Below are 8,819 nucleotides of genomic sequence, written 5' to 3'. Positions count from 1 at the left end.
TTGAACTTACAGAGATCTGCTTGCCTCTGCCTCCCGAGTGCTGGGATTAAAGGCATGCACCACGTATGTTGTTATTAAATAAATCATTTTTAAAAATTAAAAAAAAAAGAATAATAAATAAATAAATAAATAAATAAATAAATCTGGTACATATCTATAATCTTTTATCCCAAATCCTTGGGACTAAATATAATTCTGAACCTTAATTTTTCTCATATTTAAGAAATATGTTAGCCGGGCATGGTGGTGCACACCTTTAATCCCAGCACTTGGGAGGCAGAAGTAGGTAGATCTTTGTGAGTTTGAGGCCAGCCTGGTCTACATAGTGAGTTCCAGGACAGCTGGGGTCACAGGGAGACCCTGTCTCAAAAAGACAAAAATAATAAAAAAAAAGAAATGTAATGTTATCTACATTTTATTTAAGATGATATTCTGAGCAGCAGCCCTTAATCACATACATTAATATTTCTATAATGAAATATATCAATAGGCACATGAAATGGAAGAAATGAAGACTTAAAATAGACTGTATGAATTCTAATCTGATTTTCTACCAAATGAATTAAGAAAATTGTTTCTTGGATTTTGGAGCCACAGATAAAGGACTGTAAAGTTGCATCTGTAAAGAGTCATAAATTTTATTGTATTAAATCATAGATTCATCCTGGAAAATATAGAGTAATGGAGGTATTAAATGAATGACTTTTCTGCAAACATTCTAAATATTCAGAAACCCCTAACAACATTTGTCTCTTAAGGAAAAAATAGTGTATGCATTATTATAATATAGGACATTACTTGGATATTGTTAAAGATAATTAGGCTACTGGGATATTATTATTATATAATATATTAATTTTTTGTTGTATAAGTTGTTCATAATGTCTGGAACATCTCCCTAAATGTTGCAATGACTATTTCAGATCTTTCTTCAAATGGAGAAGCTCCCTTCATTAATCTATTTAAAATATAAGGTCACACACACACACACACACACACACAAAATCACACAGAAACTTTTCCCTATTCTATTTTCTTTTTCTTCCTAGTACTTATCATTGTCTAACATCATATTGTAATATGTATTTGTTTATTATCTATCTTACATAGACTGGGAACTCCATGAGAACAGGGATTTCATTCTGTTCAAGCATCTAGAATGATATCTTCTAAATAAGAATTTGATAAATAGCGTTCAAGAACTAACTCAAGGGCTGGAGAGATGGCTCAGCAGTTAAGAGCACTGGCTGCTCTTGTGGAAGACCCAGATTTGATTCCCAGCACCCACATGGTGGCTAATTATCTGTAACAACAGTTCCAGGGAATCTGATGCTCTCTTCTGATTTTCATAGGCATTGTATATTAGTGCTCTTACATACATAAAGGCAAAACATGCACACATATAAAATTAAAATAAAATTTTAAAATAAAAATAATTTTAAAAAATAATAAGACCAGGGCTGGAGAGATGGCTCAGTGGTTATGAGCACTGACTCCTCTTGCAGGGGACTCATGCTTGATTCCCAGCACCCACATGGCGGCTAACAACTGTCTGTAACTACACTACCAGGAGATTTGATGCCCTCTTCAGACCTCCAAGGGCATGACACAACATGGGTGCACTTACATATATGCATGACAATATACTTATACACATAAAATGAAAATAATAAATAAAATATTTTTTAAATAATAAAATATTTTTTGTTTTTAAACTATGACTACTGTGTTAATTATTCAAAACAGTACATTTAAACCATCTAGGCTTAGGCAGTAAGATGAAATGAAGAAAAAAGGACCTGCAGGGTGACCTTCCTAAATAGTAATAAAAGCCTCTCATTATCCTGTACATACTTAAGTAATATTGACTTACTATCTAGGAAGTAAAAATTAATAATCACATTTATATTTAATAATTAATCATGTTTTAGTATTTAAGTAGACAAGAAGAAAAAGTTTCTTTAAAAGTTAAACAGGGGCTGGAGAGATGGCTCAGAGGTTAAGAGCACTGGCTGCTCTTGCAGAGGACCTGGGTTCCATTACCAGCATCCACATGGCGGCTAACAACTGTCTGTAACTCTAGTTCCAGGGGAATCTGACACCGTCTTCTGACCTCCATGGGCACTGCATGGTACAGGTACACTTACATGCAGGCAATATACTTATACACATAACATAAAAATAATAAAATTTTTAATTAAAAAAACTTTATTGAGAATTTCATACATGCATACAAGGTGTTTTGATCAAATCCACACCCACTCCCTCCCCTCCAACACCTCCCATATCTCCCCATCACTTTTTTCTAACAGCTTCATGTACTCTTTCTTCTTTCTTTCGTTCTCTTCCTTCCTTCCTTCCTTCCTTCCTTCCTTCCTTCCTTCCTTCATTTTTTTCTTTTCTAAATGGGGCTTTTTGCTACTCAAACATTTCCCCCTCTGAAGAGGTAGCCCTAAAATCCTTTTAGGGATTAGATAAAAGCTCCCAAATACTTTTGACATTTTTGGCCTTTGGAAAAGAGTATGTTGCTAAGAGGCCCAAGGACATTTGGTCTTTTAGCCAAGAAACTGGCTACTTTTCTTTGGGGTTTTGCTCCAGGGAATTCAAAACCTTGAATTGGAAAAAATTCCAAACTTGATGGGCACCTGCATTCACATGTGCATATATCCACATGCAGACACACACATACACATAATTAAAAGTAAAATAAATCTTTAAGAAATTAGGCCATGCATTGGTGGGCATGCCTTCAATCCCAGCATGAGGGAGGCAGAGAAGATCTCTGTGAAATTGAGGCTAGCCTGGTCTACATAGTGAGTTTCAGGCCAGCTGGGTCTACAGGGAGACCCTGCCTCCAAACAACAACAACAACAACAAAAATGTAAGCTTCTGTACAGCAAAGGAAACTATTAATCAAGTGAAGAGCCAACCTACAGGATGGGAGAAAATATTCACCAGCTATACATTTGACAGATGATTAATATCTAGAACACACAAAGAACTAAAATAAAATAAACAAAGAACTAAAATAAAATAAACAACCCAATTTAAAAATGGGCTCTGAAACTTAACAGAGTTCTCAAAAAATAAATACAGATGGCTAATTTTTTTTTTTTTTTTTTTTAGTGCTCAATATACTTAGCCATAAAGGAAATACAAAGTAAAACTACTTTGAGGGTTCATCTTACCCCAGTCAGAATGGCTATCATCAGGGATGAAGAGGTGGCTCAGGGGTTAAGAACACTGATTATTCTTGAAGAAGACCCGGGTTTGAATCCCAGCACCCACATGGCAGCTAACAACTGACCGTAACTCCAGTTCCAGGGGAATCTGATGCCCTCTTCTGATCTCTGTGGCATCCCATGATCATACAAGCAGGCAATACACTCATACACATAAAATAAAAATAATGAATAAAATATTTTTAAAAAGAAAAGAAAACAAAAGACAACAAATACTGGCAAGAATGTGGGGAAAGGAAAACATTATTCACTGTTGGTCGGAGTGCACACTGGTGCAGCCACTATGGAAATCAAAGTAGAGGTTTCTCAAAAAGCTAAAAATAGAACTACCATATGGCCCAGCTCTACCACTCCTGGGCATATACCCAAAGGACTCTATATCTTACTACGGAGATAATTGCTTATCCATGCTCATTGCTGCACTATTCACAACAGTTAGGAAATAGAATCAGCCTAGATGTCCATCAACTAATAAATAGACAATGAAAATGTGATATATATATATATATAATTTATTCAGCTATAAAGAAAAATGAAGGGGCTGGAGAGATGGCTCAGTGGTTAAGAGCACTGACCACTCTTGCAGAAGACTCAGGTTCAAATCCCACCACCTACATGGTGGCTAACAACCATCTATAACTCCAGTTCCAGGGGGATCCGATGCCTTCTTCTGTCTTCCTCGGGCACTGCATGACACAGATGCACTTATATACATGCAGGCATAACATTCATACACATAAAATAAAAATAGAATTTTTGAAAGAAAGAAAAATGAAATTTGTAGGAAAACAAATAGAACTGGAAAATATTCTACTGAGTAAGGTAACTCAAGCCCAGAAAGACAAATACTGTATATTCTCTCTCAAACTCAGATCTTAGCTTTGCATTTTTAGAATCGTGTGTTTAACATGGAGTGCCTGGAGAAGCCAGAAAGCTAGAAAGAGATCACTGGGGAGTCAGGACAGAGTCCTTAAGGGAAGAGGGATAGAGAAACACCTATGATTTGAAAGCAGAGGTGGGGGGAATACTAAGGGCATAAAGGTTTAAGTAGGGATAAGTTGGATGGAGAGACAAGAGGGTGGGAGGAGGGATAGATGAGAAAGCCATATAGAAACCTATTTTGTAAGCTAATTAAAAAAATATGATGGAGGGACTGGAGAGATGACGGCTCAGTGGTTAAGACCATTGGCTATTCTTACAGAGGACCTGAGTTTGATTCCCAACACCCACATGGCAACTAACAGCCATCCATAACTCTAGTTCCAGGGGATCTGACACCTTCTTCTGACCTCAAGATATAATGGAGGACTGATGATATGTCTTAGTGGGTAAAGGGGCCTGCCTCCAAGCATTTTCAATACCTGGGACCCACATAGTAGAAGGAAAGAACCAACTCCAGAAAGGTGCCCTCTGATCTCTCTATGTGTGCTGTGGGCATACACACACACACACACACACACACACACACACACCAAAAATGTAGTAAGAAATTAATTTTTATTTTATCTGTATGTTTTGTTTGCATGTATGTAAGTGTACCCATGTATGCAATGCCCACAGAGGCCAGAAGAGAGCATTAGATCCCTTGGAACTGAAGTTACAGATGGTTGTTAGCCCCAATGTGAGTGCTGGAAATGGAACCCAGATCCTCTGCAAGGGCAGCTAGTGCTCTTAACCACTGAGCCATTTCTACAGCCCCATAACAAGGAAGAAAAGAGTTTGAATGGAGGCACCTTGCATAATACTGCCTGCATAATGCTGCTCCCAGAAGCTATAGGTTATTAAATGAAAATCCTAGTACCAAGTGTTGAATGCCTCCTTAAAAGTTATTGGTCAGTGAGGCCACAAAAGCTCCCCAAACAGCACAAGCTATTATCATAGTTCTTCAAAAAAACCCATTTCTTTTTAATTACTTTTTATTTTATGTGGATGAGTGTTATGCCTGCATGTATGTACATGCACCCATCTCATACAATGCCCATGGAGAACAGAAAAGGGTTTTAGATGCCCTGGAACTGGAGTTACAGACAGTTGTTAGTCACTGTGTGGGTGCTGGGATTCAAACCCGGGTCTGCTGCAAGAACAGCCAGTGTTCTTAACCACTGAGCCATCTCTCCAGCCCCCTTATCATGGTTCTTGAATGCCCACCAGAACTAAATGATAAGACACTACTCCTGTCACTTTTGTTGCAAAACATAGAAAAATGAAGCTGAAACTGAGCTAGAAGTGTCCATCCTGCTGCTTAGCTTTCTTCATGACTGAAGGTGCTATGCAGGCTGCTGGGGGATAAAGGTCATCAATGATCTTACCCAAATGTAAACCCTGAAAGATATAAAACAAATTTGCTAGGCACCCACTGGTGCAATAGTGGCATGACTGTTATGGGGGTAACCATCCATTTTCTTATTGGATTTGAGGCCTACTCCACAGAAGGAATTCATGCTCAGTACAACAAAACTAGTTAAAAGTGTATGGTTGTCCTCCACAGAAGGAATTCATGCTCAGTACAACAAAACTAGTTAAAAGTGTATGGTTGGCCTCACCTCCCTCTACTTCCCTTGGCCTACATAACCCTCAGGCCTCTCTCCAGGGTAAGTCAATCGCACTGTCCATGCTTTGACTCCCCCAGCCTCATTCACCCTCCCATCTCCCCCACCCATCTCTCCTCCTAGCCTGGGTCCTGTCCCATTCCTTGTCTTGGTGCCCCAGACACTGGGGGAACCACCACTGCTTCCTGATCCTTTGCATCCAGACCAACCCAGTTCCTTCTGGGGTCCCCAGGAGCCCTCTGGATCTGGCTCCACCCTCAACTCCCTCTGCTTCCCTGGTCTGCATGACCCACCAGCCTCTCTCCACAGAGCCCTCCAGGTCTGGTCCTGCCCTCACCTCCCTCTGCTTCCCTGGGCTGCACACCTGCCAGCTGCTTTCCTGGATTCCAGGGCTGACCTGTCTACTCCCTGATCCTTTTCATCCAGACCAACCCAGTACTCAGTGCAGTCCCCAGGAGCCCTTGAGTCCTCTTCCAACCCCCATCTCCCTTTGCATCTCTGGGTGGCACGGCCACCATCTGCCCTAGACCAGCATCTTTCCTGGGTCCTGCTCCCAGGCCAGTCCAACCCCCAATTCCTGAGGCAAAATCTTTCCTGGAGGGATCCAGACCCTAGGAGAAAGCCTAAGAGCATCTGATCCTCATCTGACTTGGGCCTCTGTGGGAACTCCTGAAGACAAAAGCAATCTGGCCACTCCAATATAAAATCAAAAGAGAGAACCAGAAGCTTAGAGAAACCAGCTTTTCATGCCCAAAAAGTAAACCACAAAGACAAATAAAGTTTACAAAAAGAAGCAGACCTAAACTTGAAGACCTGAGTCTCACACAAGACTCAGAAACTACAAAAGAAAGCCACATGTCAAAGACACAGAGAAAAAGTAATAACATGAAACACCAACAAATAACATGTCCCTACCAAACACCAGCAGTCCTATACAGGAATTCCACAATCATAAACATGATCAAAGAATTCAACAAATTTAAAGAACACACAAACAAACAAATCAAAGAACTGAAAGACAAGAGGGATAAACCTTGGACTGAATTCACAAAAGAGTTAGAAATATTGAAGAAAACTCAGGCTGAAATGAAGAAGGAAATGAAACATTCAATAAGCCAATTAGAAATGACAGGAGAAAGCCTCACCAATAGGATGAATGAAATGGAAAACAGAACATCAAGATAAACTAGACAAACTAGACCAAAAATTGAAGAAATCACAAGAATGGAATATGCAGGAATTCTGTCACACCATAAAAAGACCAAAGTTAGAAATAATAGGCATACAGGAAGGAGAAGAAATCCAATATAATGGCATGGACCAGATCCTCAACAGAATTGTAGAAGAAAATTTCCCAAAATTAGAGAAATGCCCATACAAATACAAGAAGCATATAGAACACCAAACAGACAGGACCAGAAAAGAAACTCTGCATGGCACATCATAGGAAAAACGCTAAACTGAAAGCTGCAAAAGAGAAACAAGAAGTCACATATAAAGGAAAACCCATGAGGATTACAGCTGTCTTTTCAGTGAAAACTATGAAAGCCAGAAGAGCTTGTTTTAAATGACCACAGATGCCAACCCAGATTACTATACCCAGCCAAAATATCTATTATACTCAAAGGGGAAAGAAAAATCTTCCATGATATAAATAGGCTGAAGGAATTCATGCCCACAAAACCAGCCCTTCAGGGAGTTCTGTAAGCAATATAAAGAGCTGAAGAAAGGAATCACTATACCCAAGGGATTGCAGAAAGAAATCCAATGAAGGTATAGCTGTGGGAAAGTACAGCTATATCAAGAATGTAAACAGAAATAAAAATGACAGGATTCAATATTCATCTTTCATTAATAACTTTAAATATTAACAGACTGAACTCCCCAGTCAAAAGACACAGACGATATGAATGGATTAAGAAACAAAACCCATCTTTTTGTTGTCTGCAAGAAACTCATCTCACTTTCAAGGACAGACACTATCTTAAAGTGAAAGGATGGAAAAAAATATACCAAGCAAATAGTACTAAGAAAAAAGCAGGCATTGTAATTCTAATATCTGAAAAAATAGGCTTTAAACTAAAACTAATTAGAAGAGATAAAGAGAGCCACTTCATTCTGATCAAAGGAACAATAAACCAAGAAGATATTACAATCATGAACATATACTCACCAAACTCTGGTGCACCCAACTTCATAAAAACAATACTACAGGACTTTGAGACCCAGATTAATCCCAACTCATTAATAGTAGGGGACTTCAATGCCCCACTGTCTCCATTAGATAGGTCAACAGGGCAGAGAGTTAACAGAGAGACATCTGAATTAAACAATACCATATATCAAATGGACCTAACAGACATCTACCAAGTATTCCACCCAAGCACCAAAGGACATACTTTCTACTCAGCACCCCATGAATGTTCTCCAAAATCGACCATACACTGGGGCACAAAACAAACCTCAACAAATACAAAAAGATTGAAATAATTCCATGTGTTCTATCAGACCACAATGCAATAAATCTTACAGTCAACACCGGAAGAAGCCTTAATCACCACATGAACACATGGAGATTAACAACACACTCCTAAATGATGAATGGATCAAAAGACAAATTAAGAAAGAAATAAAAGTATTCCTGGAACTAAATGAAAAGGACAATAAAACACAGCAAAACTTGTGGGACATGCTGAAAGCTGTCCTTAGAGGGAAACTTATAGCTCTAAGTGCCTACATCAAAAAATCAGAAAGAAAACAAATAAATGACTTAACATTGCAACTCAAGACACTTGAAAAGTAACAACAAATGAAACCCAAACCCAGCAGACAAGAAGAAGTAACAAAAATCAGGGCAGAAATTAATGAAATAGAAACGAAGAAAACAATACAAAGAATCAACAAATCCAAGAGCTGGTTCAAAAGAAAGAAAGAGCACCTCCAAATCAACAAAATCAGAGATGAAAGGGGAAACATCACAACACCCACCAAAGAAATCCAGAATATTATAAGGGAATACTTTAAAAAC

This window comes from Nannospalax galili, unplaced genomic scaffold, assembly GCF_000622305.1.
Source record: "Nannospalax galili isolate Female #2095 unplaced genomic scaffold, S.galili_v1.0 scaffold760, whole genome shotgun sequence".
NCBI classification, from domain to species: domain Eukaryota; kingdom Metazoa; phylum Chordata; class Mammalia; order Rodentia; family Spalacidae; genus Nannospalax; species Nannospalax galili.
The sequence above is the reverse complement of the archived record's forward strand: the minus strand, read 5'-3'. Positions refer to the sequence as shown.